Source organism: Zonotrichia albicollis, chromosome 4, assembly GCF_047830755.1.
Source record: "Zonotrichia albicollis isolate bZonAlb1 chromosome 4, bZonAlb1.hap1, whole genome shotgun sequence".
Taxonomy (NCBI): Eukaryota; Metazoa; Chordata; class Aves; order Passeriformes; family Passerellidae; genus Zonotrichia; species Zonotrichia albicollis.
In genome coordinates this window covers 34982906-34997618 of record NC_133822.1, presented here as the reverse complement: position 1 = coordinate 34997618, position 14713 = coordinate 34982906, and the positions used below count along the sequence as shown (strand labels likewise).

At 42.6% G+C, this 14713-nt stretch overlaps 1 protein-coding gene across 2 annotated transcripts in view; it reads left to right on the top strand.

The window, feature by feature from the left end:
- Window positions 1-14713, top strand: part of MRTFA (myocardin related transcription factor A) — a 74294-nt gene that overhangs the window by 47453 nt on the left and 12128 nt on the right. The gene's annotated exons all lie outside the window — the stretch shown is intronic.

Here is a 14713-nt window from a genome sequence, read left to right as displayed (position 1 = left end):
TTTTTACAGTGTGGCAGCTCCCCAGATCTCTGAGGCACTTGTAACTTTGTGTGTACACATTCCATAAACTGACCAAAACCAGGCATGGTGTACGAGATGTCAACCAACAAGGGACCCTCTTTTATGTTTGTAGCTGGAAAACAGCTAGAATGAGCCCTGTGGGCATCAGTCATTGCCCTTCTTGCAGGCAAAGGCAAAAATCTGTGCAGGCAGAGAACATGTACTTTTCTGGGTAAACAGGATCTACCCTAAAGCCAAGCTTTCCGTGTCAGATTAGCGTTGGAGAAGGTATTTTTCTGTTTTGCTCCCCTCCTTCCCCCAGAAATGCAAAAAAGGTGACAAATACGTTTTGTCATGCTTTGGTACCTCTGAACTAGATGACTTAGAGCTAACAAATTGAAGCAAGACCACACAGCAAATGTGTTATTTTTGAGGTCCTCTCAGTTTCAAGCAACAGCTGTAGTAAAATGCAGTAGATCAGATATGTATTTTCTCCTTTCAAAAGCTTTCCTGCTGCCCTGTTTCAGAAGCTTTACTTGAAGATGGTGTAGTAATGAGGATCTTCTCATTTCTTCTGTTTCTGGGGTGCACACTGTAATATGACACAGTGCTGTGACTTAGACTTTGCTGAGGGCTGAAGGTTAGTCTGTCAGCTCTGTCTGAATGAACCTGTCAGCAGCACTCTGTCAGCTGGAGTGACTTGCAGGATGACAGTAATGTCCTTTAAGAGGTTTCTGGGACCTCTGCTTAAAATTGTGTTTCCAAAGCAAAAAGAAAAGATTGTGCTGTCTGGATATATCATACCTGTTGTCTCTTTTTTAATCTGAGGAGCTTGTATACAAGCTTCTGCAGAATACACTTACTTGCTTTTGGATGAAAGACTGGTGTGCCAGTGGCTGCCTTTTTACTAATGCTTCTCAGAAGAAAGTGTTCCTGACTTCTTTGTGGTGTCCTGCTTTAGGTGGATATGTATGCAAATACTTTATTAACTTATGTTCAGTACTGGCTTTCTTCAAAGTGTGCCTGGCCAAACTTGTGATTCCTGAGAGGGGTCTGTTTTCCAGGCCTTTTGAAAATGAGGCCCTTGCAAGTAATTCAAGTAAGGCATCCAGAATAATTAGTGAGTCTTAAATTTATTTAAAACATAGTGTAAATTACTAGTCTTTGCAGATTTGTGCCCTTCATTGCTTCATTTATATCTCTTACATGTGAATTTTGTGATGGACCAAAGAAAAACACTTTGTGAAAATACTGGCAACACATTAAAAGGTCCTTTCTGCAGTGGAGAAAACCTCCTCTAACACATCTGTTCTAAACATGATTTGAAATTAGTTTCTCCCAAGTAATGGTATCATTTACCCTTACCTGCCAGCTGGAAATAACCACACATAGGGAAATGTTTAAAATGTAATTTGCCTGGGCAGGTTTTGAAGAGAAGATCAGATGTGAGATAAATTGTGATACATAAAGAAAAAAAATCCCATTTTTAACCTGAGAAGTACAGAGGATGACCAGGGACCATGTTCCTCCAGAAGGCATCTCAGCACCATGACAGCTCTACATCTACTTTTAGGAGTTCCATAATAGACTTTTTTACTGCTGGGAATATGCAAGCATCCTGTATTCTTTCTTCCTTTCTTCTGTCTGGCCTGTCCCTCTTGTCTGTGAAAGCACTGAGGTACTTAATCTTGTTCTGCTGTCATCTGCTACTGGACATGGCTGCGCTGGACTTGTGTGTCTCTCCTGAGTTTGTTAGCCCGGAACCAAGCCCCACACAGTCCTTCATGATGATTCAACAAAAGTATAAAAGCTGGAATCCAGAGGATGCTTTGGTGCTGAACTAAAAGAGCTGGAATGCTCTTTCCATGTCAGATGCTGGTTGGCTTCTTTTCTTTCCTTTATTTTCCATCTGGAGAGTCTTAACACTCTTGAGAGAACTGTGATGGTTGCAGTTCTGTCTGCATTACAGCTTGTATCAGGAATGTGTTTTTGAAGTGAAGCCCCCCATTGCATCTGCCTGCTGTGCCTTGCTTTGCACCATAAAATGAAGTTTGAGAGCTGGATTAAATTGGAATGAAAGTAAAATGGAAAATATTCTGCCTAGAGCTAATATGCATTCAGCCCATGGGAGCAGACTGCAGCTTGTCTGGCACCACACCTCCAGTTCACCTTCACATCCAGAGTGGGGATGTCACTTCCTCAGCACCAACTTGGTTTCTCTCTTGGTTTTACTGTGCTTTCCTCTGTGTTCCTTTGGATTAGCCTGTGCTACAGATCAGTTCCTGTATATCTTGAGGCAAACAGCCATGGAAAAATCCCTGAGCCAAGTGTGGCAGAAGTGAAAGGTTTTGTTTTACATTACAAGCTGTGGTACTGTGCAAACTCCCATTGGTACCTCTGCTTCTCCTGACTGAATCTAAACCCCACATAAGATTTATTCTGCAAATTGGTGCCCTAAAAGAGAAATTTCATTGCAGACTTCCATCAACACAAGGTTTTTGGACACTGTAAATATGAGGAGAGGGAGATGACACATTTGTGTCACCCTTAAGTGAGAGTGAGAGTCATGCTACTCCTGCTGTGCTTGTTCATAACAGAACTATGAATTGCTTACTTTGTCCCATGTGGAATTTTGTTTATATGGTAGAGTGGAAAGGCAAATGTTTCAACATTTTTTTACCAAGTACACTTAATCTCACTTAACCTTCCCAACCCACCAGCCACCTACAGTGGGCTTTGCTCCACTGAAAGATTAGTGTATTGTAGTAAGACATAAAGCATTTACAGGCAGTGAAAGAGGAGTCAAAATTATTGCATTTTGTGCTTCATTAATTCTTGTTGTGTTCTATTTCCACTTTGTGTAACCTTTTACTAGTAGCAGGATTCATTAGTTCAAGATTAAAATTCTCAATTGCCCTTAGAAAAATGGTGGGAAGCAAGTCTTCACCTGCAGCTGACATATCTGTTATCACAGTTAGAATGACAGTATCTTGAAAAAAGGAGAGCTGGATTTTTATGTTTATTCAGGTTTTGGCCTATTTTCTAACAGTGCAAATAGACAAACCTTTTTGCTATTTGCATTTTTTTTGTAGCTATGCAGAGATGATTTTCATCTTCTTGTCTTCATAAAATACAAGTTATACAAAGTCTGCTGTCTGTGCTCAACTCTTTGAACTCTGTTGTGCTGTAGAAGAACAGTCAGATGGTGTAATTTTTTAGTATTGAATTTACAGGTTATGGCTATTGGAAGGTTTTTGGGGGAAATATCAAACACCCCATTTTTCACTCTTGGAGACAATGTTTAAAACAGTAGCTAGTGCACATCTGAGTAGAAAGTTATGTGGAAAGTATCTTCAACTAAAACAGCAAAAATTTTTAGGGGAAAGACATTTGGCAAATGTAGCAATACTCTGTTATGCAAAATATGTGGCTCTTTTTTCTCTTTTGCAAGATTTAAAGCTTCACATGCCGTTTGTTTTATCCATCAGGATTGTGGTCTTTGGCTTCTGGCTGCAAGCACTAAACACAGGCAAGAATGCAAGGTTGTCATATGGCACAATCCTGCAGGAAAGCTGTTTTGACCATCACATCTATCCAAGCAGGCAAAGCAGCAGTAGATAATTTCTGGGAATGTGCCTTGTGTTTCTCTGTAGTGGTGCTGTGTGAGTCTGAAAAATGACACAGGCATGCTTTGAAAAGGGCACTGCCTGCACTGCAAGCTGGAAGGAGGCTGCTGTACAGGCTGAGAATTTCCAGGAGCTTCTTTTTCACTTCAGTGTATCTGATCTTTGCCAGTTTTTGTGCCCACATCCCTCCCCTCTGTGTGTTTGTGTTCTGGGATGCAGAACACGTGGCTGTGTGCAGATCCAAAGGGGATGGAGTTTGTGCTTGGAGGTTCTGATGGGAGGGCTTTAACAGGTGCTGAGGTGTTTCCTTGCCCTGGGTCTGTGCAGTTCCTGCTGGGATGTGCAGCCTGCTGGATGATCCAGCTTATTGCAGAGTACAAGAGTTTATTTTATCCTCAGACTCCATGAGGGGAGCGTGCCATGGTTCAATTCCAACATGGCACATGATTAGAAATTACTGTAATTACAGCAGGCAATCTAATGATTATCATCTCATTAGGCCTTTCATATCACTTGCTGCATTTTTTATTAGCAATAGGGTTAGTGGACAAAAGATAATATTTGCTATAAAACTAAAATGCAGAATTTGCTTTTTTGGGAGTCTGTGAGACATTGCTTAGAATGATTTTTAAAGAAATTGCTATTTACTGGAGACAGCTGGTGATTTAAGAGTACAGAACACAGGTTATGCTTTGGCATAACAGTGTTGATCATCATCTAGACAAAGCTTGTAGCTGCTGCTCTTCTGTGTCCAGCACAGCTACCATCACAAAAACCTAAGAATCTTTGAGATACTTATTTGGGCAGCAAACTGCTTGCCACAGGTGAGTTTGTAAGGTTAAATCATGTGTCTAGACTTCAACATGTCAACCCCAAGATTTGGCCATACATCCACACTTGTGTTTGTATAGGGTAGCTAAAAATGTTGTTTCTGCTTTAGCCTTTACCTGATAGTCTAACCACTTCTCAGTTTAGAAAAAAAAAAAATAAATACTTGAAAATGATGCACTTCTAGCTTTATTGCTACATGGCTCTATAATTAATATTTATGTTAATATTTTCTTATTTATTCTTGTTTCTAATTATCAGTCTTGTTGATTTAGTGTGTGTGTGCTAATTGAAGGAGACTGTCAGCAATTGGTTCCTCTTACATACAATAGCTACAGTAGAACATACTAAATGTCAGAAATAAAACAAAGGCAAAAAAAGGTTTTATAAATTGTTTAACTGTTAATTGGGAAGTAGGAGCATCTTTCTGTGTTTGTCAGAGAAAGGGGAGGCAGGGAGCTGTTGGAACATGGCAGTAACCTACGGGTGCAGTACAGCTGCCATTGTGCTGGTGACTTCAGGGGCAATTCTTCATACTTCAGATGGATTTTGTCTTCTACATAAGGGCCAGGACAGATGAACTGCTATGCCTGGGTGGAGTTTTGGAGTTTACTGACTTGGAATTGTTGCAGTGTAGCTACACAGCCGACATTTCAAGGTTGTGGAGTGTTCTATTAGAGCTGCAGCTAAACCCGTTGCTTTAACACCCTGAAATATTTCTTCCTGCTACGTAATGTGTTCCCGTCATTCTCTCACCACTTTACATACCAGATCTTTGTAGTGACATTCCTGCAGTTTTATGGAATCTATTTATAGTAGTAAAGCAAAAATACAAATTTTCACTTTGCTGCCATCTCTGCTGTTCTGCACATTGGCAGCTGCTTCTCTTTCATGCTTTTAAGATGGAACTGTAATTTTGTTTAGGGCAAGGAGTTAAAACCATATATGTGGACTAAATAAATAAAGCTGCAGCTAGACCTTTAATATACTCAGTGTCATGCTCTGAGAATAAGACTGGAACACTAGGAAGTATTGTAAAATAAATTCAAAAAAAGTAGAGGACACTTACAGCTGTCCTCTACATTTTTTTTCTATTTCTGGTGTGTTGCACAGAAATCTGTAACTGGTTTTATTTTAATTTGATTGTATACCTGTAACTTGTCTCCAAGGAGCTATTTGCTGGTTATTTGACTAAGATAATTTTTCTTAAAGCACAATTTCAAAGCCTTCAGGCTTTGTGTGTAGAAGGCTGGCTGTACATTTAAGCTGAGAACTGAGAGGACTAATAACTGCGTCTGCTTTGCTTGTATTTTTAGATATCTGTCTGTTTTCCATGCATTTATATGATCTGTAATTAATAAGACACAATATGAGTAATAAAGTTCATTATGTTAGGATGGAAATGAGCTGTTTGCCCTTTCTGAAGCTGTAAAAGGAAGACCATGCTCAGGTGTTTGATAGGCTGCATTTGGTCCTTGATCCCTGTCATGATAGAAGATTCAACTCTGCCAGTTGCAAGAGAAACGTGATGGTTCTGGGAGTAAAGTCTGATAGGCAATGCAGTTTTTTCCCTTTGTGTTCCCACAGTTGTCTTAGCTTCATTCTTACTTGTTGTCTGGGAGTGGTCTCTCCTTTTTGTGACCCCATGCCTTTCTCACCCTGGGCACTCTGGAAAGTTTTCAGAAGAGTTTGCAAAGGCCAATTATCCATGCAAGGCACAGCCATAAAGTCTGGTCCAAGAATGCATGGATCAGAGGGTTCCTGGTAGAAGTTCCTTGTGTCCCTTTTCCTTTCCAGTTTGGAGGTGCTATAATCCTGATTGTAATGAATCTTTGCCTTTTTTATGTCAGGATTTTGGTAATACCTTTTGAATGCCAAGAGTTAATGGCGATGGATGGAGCAGATTATACATTGTTTGTGTTTGCTGTAAATGTTTTTTGACACAAAGCCATAGCCATAGTCATCCACAGATCTGATAACTGTTACCATGGGTGACAATTTCCATTTTGCTTCTAAAGAGGATGAACTTTCTGAGAAATTGCACATATGTTAGATTTTAAATTAACTCAGTGTTGGGCCTTGGAAAAATCTTTGTCCTTTCTGCTAGTAATTTCATGTTTACTGTGACAAACCTTTAGGCTTTTCACACAGTTAATGAAAACCTTAAACTTCAGCTGCATTGTCAGTGGGATACTGCTGTAGTAAAGTTACTGACAGGCTCGCTGAAAGTGGTTTCTGGAGCAGGGCCTGCTGCAGGTGCTGGGAGCAGCTCAGCTGGGGGTGTCTCCATGGTGAGAGAGCTGGGGCAGGGTACCACAGCTCTCCCTGCCTGTGTGCTGCTGCAGCCAGGCAAGCCCGGTGCAGGGAGCTGGACATGGCTCTTCGTGGGCAGCACAGCTGCCTGAGCTGTGCAGCTTCAGCATGCTGAGCCAGGAGAAGGGCTGGCTCTGAGGGAGGGTGTCAGGGAGGCAGCACCTCAGCTCTGGCTGCCACAGCAGCCTGGGGTCACCAGGCAATCTGCTAACAGGGACTTCATTTGGCTGCTGTTTTCCTGTGTGTGTCCCTGTGGGCTGGAATAGCTGGGCAGTATCTCTATCTGTGTTGCTGTGCTTTGGCAGTGCTGGCAACAGCAGCAACGTGGGAAGGAGCCTTTCTCCAGTCTTTCCTCTGTTTGGGACTAGGAACACTCATAATCCTTCAGTCACAACTACATTCTCATTGAAGGGTATCACTGAAAGGCAAGCTGCATTTGTTTGAGTGCCAAAGATGTGTTTCTTACCTTCATAAACATATTGACATTTACTTTTTTATGACAGTCCTCATTTTTAATTTTCTGAGTTTATGTATTTTGGGATTTGAATACTCATGATTTACCAGTTGTGGCTTCTTTTCCTGTCTTTAACTTGTCACTCATATTTTAGCCTTAATCCAAGGTCATTGACCAGGTATGGCATCAAGAATTCTGAAGTGTGATCAGTTCTGTGTCCTGAATGAGAAACTCCCCAGAGCTGCAAATGGAGAAAAGGATGCTGATGGAGATCTCTCTTCCTCAGCTGTGTATTCTCCAGCCCCTTTTCATATTTCTGCAGCGCACAGCAGCAGCTCTTTGACACTGCCCTACTGGCAAGATGACAACTCCTTCTGTGCATGTGACCCAGTTTTTTAATACCTTTTTCTTCCATGCTGTGAGAAATGCTTTTTGAAAATGAGGTGAAGCTGAAGGGAGGAAGAAAGTGCTAAAACGGCCTTGCTCTGTGGTTCAAGTTCTGTGTCTCTTAGCAAATCCTATGGGTGGGAGCCCCACCCTCAACCAACGGCGGAAGCCATCGAGCCTGTTTGCAGCACTTTATCTCATCTTTTTACGAAAGCATAGTAAACAAGAGAGAGAAACCAGACGGGTTGAGAGCAGGACTGAGTAGCTGCAGCAGAAGGCATTCTGCCATTCTGAATTAGATCAGCGTGTCTGAGTTTGGGTTTGGATATGTCTCTTGGTCAGAAGCAAAGGAAAGTTTTTCCTTTCCCTTAGGAAGAGTCTGAGGAGTGAAGTATTTGACTCAGTAGTCTGAATTTAGCTGTAGCCTTTCTACAAACATTGTGTGTTGTTTTACCAACTGATTTGCAGTTGAAATATCACCTTGTCTATGATGAGCTAGATGCTATGGCCAAGGAAAGCTCATGTGCTTCCTCTCCTCTGTCAGTCTACAAGTCTGATAACCTTGAGTAGTGATTTCCTGATTACAGGAGGCTTTGCAGCCTCTGCTTGCCACAAGACACTTGAGCTATGAGGATCTTTGCAGATCCTTTTGCCTTTCCTTTTTCCCTCTGTTTGGTTCCATGCAAACCTCAGTGCCTTCTGTCAGCTGTATAAGCAAATGCAGGGTGTATGGGTATTTTGACCTCTTTTTCTCAGCAGTTGGGTCAGTCCCCTTCCCCTGCTGTGTTTCATTCTTAGAGTGTCTCAGTGTGGTTCTGATTCCACTTATTTCTCACACTAGGTGACAGGAACTTGGAGGTCTGCATATGAATATCTTTGAAAGCTTTGCATGTCTAAAATGTGCTTTTGTACACTGCAGGGCAAACCCTGAAAGAAATCTTTGGGCCATTTTGCCCAGCTTTTTGTCTTGCTGTTATGTTGAAGGTTTGGGTTTGATTCCTGATCCTTGATTCAGTCTGTTGTTTATAGCAGCAGCAGTTTGGTGCTTTGCAGCAGTGTCTCCAGGCCTGGCTGGATGGGACTTTGAGCAATCTGGTCTGGTGGAAGGTGTCCCTGCAGCCAGGGGGTTGGAACTGCATGATCTTTAATGTTTCTTTCAACCAAACCATTCTGTGGTTCTGTGACTCATTTGCACTTTGCCAGCTGCAAAATATGGCTTGGACTGCTGGAACTCTGAACGCAGGCATTGCAGTTTTGCACCCTGTTTCACGGGAATTAATACATTGCTCTGAAGTGAAGATTTAACAACTTTCATCTCTGGGCTTTGTATGGAAAGGCAAATGTAGATGGTCTTGTGTGCTGCTGGTTGGTTTTGGGGGTCAGATGCAAGAACCCAGTTGCAGTGTTCAGCTGCAATATTTTTGAAGCAGGGTGGAGGCACAGAACAGTTGCATCATTGATGTGCAGGGAGGTTTCTCGTGGTCGCTGAGGGTGTGGCCACAAAGATGCTAATGCTTCAGGAATTCCAGAGATGAAGCCTCAAAATGCTCCACAACAGGCAGCAGAGAGACTAAAGAAACTGGATGCTGTGGTAGGAATTTCAAGAGATCCTTGCTAGCCAGCCCATCTGTGGCAAGAAAATCAAGTCCTGCTGTCAGTCATCTAAAGGTGAGGGGTAAAACTCATCCTTGTAACAGCAGATGTTACAAACTGCCACGGTGTTCCAGGTGCAACAAAAGTGTGAGCAGCTCAGAGGAGGTCACCTGCTGGACTGTGCTGTCCCAGCCCCGTTGGTGATGCCATTGCCCCATCTGTCACTGAGCCCTTTTTAGTGCTTGTTGGGCCGTTTGTAACACAGCCTGTTTTCCTGTGGTGGATGGGGCAATTTGAAGATGTGGGGGCCATGGTTCAGCAGGATGGCGCTCCTGCTACAGTGCTGGCCTTAAACTCAGCCTCTCATTTCTGACTTGGTCTGGCGGGGCAGTTGTGCTCAGCTTTGCTGACACTATTGTTTGTGGAGCTGTGCTGTAAACCAGCATACCAATCCCGGTTAAAATAACTCTTTCAAAGCAACTGTGATCAGAGTCCACAGATGATTTTGTCAGCATAACCACAGACTGACATGCTTTGTCCCAGACCTAGCTACAGGAATGAGGGCAGAAAGTGGAACTGCAGGTTACTGAGGCTGAAAATGCCATGTACGTCATGTAGAAATAAAATCAAAAGGCAGGCGGGAGTAACCTGACTGAAATTGGGCATTGCAGAAGTTACTTCTGCATTGTCAACTATTTCTTTTCTGCATACAGTGGAAACCAAAAACCCAACAGCTCATACTACTGTTGTGCTGTTGTAGTTTGGCAAGTTTGGTGGGTTTTTTCCTCTAGCAGCTCTCTGTTCTCAGCAGGGCTCACTCAAAGGTAGCTGGACAGTTAGATCAGGGATTCAGGTTAAGTTTGGAGGGGGGCAGGTGCCATGGAGAGGTGCAGGAGATACTTTATAGCAACACTTCCATAGAGCTCCCTGTGCAGTACAATGGGAGCATCAGTGGCAAGGCAGAAACACGTGGGACATGGAAAAGGGGGGAAAAGGAGATCACTACTGAAGCTGGATCTACCAGCAGACTAAATATTTGTTGAAATGCTTCCCAGGGAATTCAGGGTTTAATTAAATGTGGTTTTGCACTTCCTGGGTTTAGTAAGGGGCCTGAAAAAGCCTTTCCTGATGTTTTTGGAAGCAAGATGGAGCTACTGAAGCTGCCTATGCAACTTGTGAGGGAACAGGATTGGAATAAAGGCTTGGTGTCAGACTGGGAGGCTGAGTTGAGCAGGGCTGTTGGGTGGGATGGGAAGGGAGAAACTCAGTGTTTGACACCATTCAGTATTTTCAGTGATTTTTCAGTAAACAGAGGAACAGTATGTCTGTTTATTAAGCTCCAGGTTAGTATGCTGGAGGGAGGACAGGACTGGGACTCCCAATGTTTGAAGAAGCCAACAACTATGGAATAAAATGAAAGAAAAAGGCAGAATGTCTACATTTTGTAACACCTAGTCAGTGGCTTGAATTGAGGATGAAGAGTGGCTGGCTTGGTACCAGCTCTGCAGAAGAGGATTGGAGACCTTTAGTGGATTGTGAGACAAGCACAAGTGAACGTTGTTTGTTTTATGTACACAGACAAGGCAAACTGCCTGGGACATGTGGCTGAGAAGTGTTATTGAATAATCATTTATCTCTGTAACAGCCAGTAAAGCCTAGGCTGGAATATGTACCCAGTTCTGGACACTGGGCTTCAACAAAAATGCACCTTAAATGGAAGGAGTCCAAAAGGCACCAAACAAGCAAAGGTCTGGATAATGTTACCTGCAAGGGAAGGTTGAAGCAACTGCCTTTGGTCATTTTGTGTATCAGAAGATTGTAGGAGAACCAAAGTTTTCAAAAGGGATAGATGCAAAGAGGAGAAAAATAAATCGTTCTCTGTGATGTTTGCAGGTAAGGTAGAGAACAAAGAATAAATAAATAGTTTTATTTATTCATTTCTGTAAATAGTAGGAAGGGAAATATAAGTTAGACATTCAGAAAGGTTTTTAAATAGTAAAAACATTTGTGTAGTAGGATAATTTCTCTGCAATAATATTACATTTTTTCATGAGAGGTCTCCAAGAACAGGTTAGACAAACTACTGTAAGGAATAGTTGAGTGTATTTTATGCAGGCTGAGCAGTCAGAAAGCATCAGGTGATTGGAGTTTCCTCATCCCTAACCCTCTGTGGTTATATCTGATGCTTCAGCTCCTAAGGGCTGTGGACAGAGTGGGAATGCTGCCCCACACCCCCCTGGTTTGCACAGGTTCTGCTCCACCAGCTCAGCCACTCATTCACATGCACGGATATGGCTGAGAATGGTAGAGCTTTGTCACTTTGGATAGCTTTGAGTGGAATGGATGGAGCAGCACTCTGGTGAGCCAGATGGGTTATGAGGCACATGAACAGTTTTGCAGGGATCATTGCTAAGTGGCTGGGAAGGGCAGGGATTGGAGCTGGAAAAGGGGCATATCTGCACTTTAGGGACTCCTTTAGAGCTCGTCCAGAGCCTTACTGCTTCAGAGTTCTTCATAGGGTTAGTTTTTTTAATTATTTGCTGTGGTAAAGTTAACAGAGTAGCTCCACAGCTCTGGTCTAAGTAGTCATTTCAAAGCTAAAAATGTGCAAGGATTAGTTAACTTCAAATGGAGTATGATTTTACAATAGACACCCTGTTCTAACATATCAACCTCATCCTAGATTGCTGAGGGAAGCAGTGAAGGATTTGTGCCCTCTTGACATTTTCAGAGGTCAAATATGAAATCCTCTGTCATGTTGCCAGCCCAGAGAGCTGCATCCCAGTGCACGTTTCAGAGAACAAGCCATGAGAGACTGGAAGTGGTCTGTACAAGATTATTCCTGCAACAGCTCTGCATTATTTACTATTAAATGCATATGTGTTTTTCTTTTTTCCTACTCAGGGATTCTTCTCTTGCTTTGTTCTTCTGTGTGCAGGAGTTTTCCTGGACTACCTGTGGCACCAGCTGAACTCCTGCAGTTGACTTTTCTGACCATTAGCTGTGGTCAGGGAAATGTCACTTAAAGTTCATCTGCTGCCTCGTACTGACAGCAGAGGTAGGCAGGAAGGGGAGAGTAAAGAATTACTGCTGTGCCTGCACATTCTGGTAGAGAGCTTTTGAAGACTCAGGATGAATCCTGCTTCACTTGTCTCCAGGGTAGATGTTTATGCAGATTTAAATGCTGCTTGCTATCTTTGCCCAAGTGGACCTGAGCTTTTATTTTGCTTTTGTGTGAGATGCCCACAATGAAAGGAGAGCACGTTCAGGTTCAAGCACATGTGTGTTCACAAGCAGCTCACTTGACTTGAAAAGTTTGTTCCTTGCTCTTCATTGGAGTGCCATGGTCAGGCTGCCCAGGACACCTCATTGCAGGCATCAGCTGAGGCCTTGTTGGTGCCTCAGCTACATGGAGAAGTTTTTGCCTTATTTTTGTAGTTATTGCAAAACAATATCCCTGGTTTATCTCAAAGTGCATTTCACAGCTTGTGTAACTTTCTCTGGTAATTTCTCTCTGTAACCAGATTTATGGAACTAATCTGAGCAGGAACTGTTGGCCCCATTGTTGTAGGGGTCTATATACACACTCACTGTGGTTTTCAGTTACTGTTAATTTATTCTACAAATTATTCTTCATTCACTTCTGTAGTCCAAATCCCATCTACGATACCTGGCATGTTCAGAATTCCTGCCATGTGGACTGAATTCTACTTCTTACCCCATTGGTGTGAACCCAGAGGTGATACCTTTCCCTGGTCCTAAAAAATTGAGAGCCAGTCACAGTTAAGGGATAAGAGTCCCACAGTTAAGGGATTAGGGTTTTTACCTCAGTATTTTAATAAGGATCCTTGTGGTGCATCACTTCACTGAGGTGGGTGCACTGCAATACACATATCCCCCATAGATGGCAAATACAATTTATAGACCTTACAAATTAGCTTATCTCACAAGGATGCCCCAGTGGGAGGCCTGGATGAATGGTGTGGCATTCCCCCATCTGAGGAATTGGGGAGGATTTGGAAGGGCCAAATCTCCAGTTTACAGGATATGTTCTAGGGAGGACCATTGGGCTTTCCAGCCTCCAGCTGCGAGGCCTTTAGGATGTTTGGTCTCCTAACAGAATACTAGGACAATGCTCAGTTATCAGATTTAAAGAATTACAAGTATGCATCCTAAGAATACTGAGAATACGTAAAAGTTGTATAAAAGAAAAGGCTAAAAATCATTTTGGTATCAGAAGGACTCTCTGTATTTCACAGAATGTGTTGTAAAACTTTCTGTGGCTGCTCCATTTCATTCTGTAAGAAAGGGTATGGAAGGCTCCACAAGTGTTAGAAGTAGTTTCTTACATTGCATTTATGCAGGGACTTTATTTTTTAAGTCTTTTGAGACTTCATTATGGACTTGTGTTTGAGAAATACTTAATCACTGGTCTTAAGAGAAAAATAATATCAGCAGACTATTTATCACAGGATTTAGAGGAACATTTCAGAGTTACTAACTATATGAGCTTAGTTTTCTGTCTTCGAAACTTATCTTTACCTTTAAAGCTGAAGTTCTTTAACTTTTCTGTTTAGCTTGGTGATAATTCAGATGGTTTAAGATATGAGTATTTTAGAAATATGAAAAGAAATTATTACACTCCATTCAGCTACTTACTACAAACCACAGTGTGGTCGTTATTTAAAAAAACAAGCTACTTGCAGCTTCAGGGAAACTGTGAGGAGCTACTGACACCATCATCCCCCTGCTCTGGTTTTACTGTGGGACGTGAGCTTTGTGTGCTCCAGAGGAGCCCGGCAGAGTGAGAGATTCCTCCAGGGTTAGTGTGGTCCTGGACAGCAGAGGATCAGTTTCTTAAAACCTGATCCATTTTGGCTCTGGTTTTAAACAGGGCCCAAGGGGGTGAGAAGGTCTGTTCTGTGGAGAGCTGAAGTTAATTCCTCAAGCTGTGGTTTTCTGTCAATAGACAGATGTACTTTTGTCTCCAAGTGCCCCTGTTCCCACAATGATTTCTCTTACAGGGAGCAGTATTTGGGTCCTGTGGACCCTTAGGCTTTGCAGCCAGTCCTTGCACGAGTACAAAACACAGATCCAGATTCAGGAAAGACTTGCAGCTTCCTTTGACATGAAAAGATAGTAAAGGGGATTTACAGTTCATTAGCATTGTCCCCATCCTTCCAACAATCTGACCTCTTCAGTGTTTCAGAGCCATTCCCACAAGGGTCCTGGATATCCTCCTCTCTACTGAAGCTTGTAAAAGGCTTTTTTGGGGGGCTGTTTCTGAATCCCGTTCTTGGACCCAGCTTTGGGAACAGTGATTGGTTTGCCTAGGAGTGTACTTGTAGACACTTGTTGGACACTCCAATGGCCCACAAAAATTTCAGCTCAGTTCCTGTGTCCCTGTGCTGTCAGATGGAGAATGGCACTTTCCATTGCTTGGTACCAGCTGGAGATGTGCCTCAGTGTGTTGGAGGATGCAGGAGGCAGTTGCTGTGGTGTGTTCAACTTG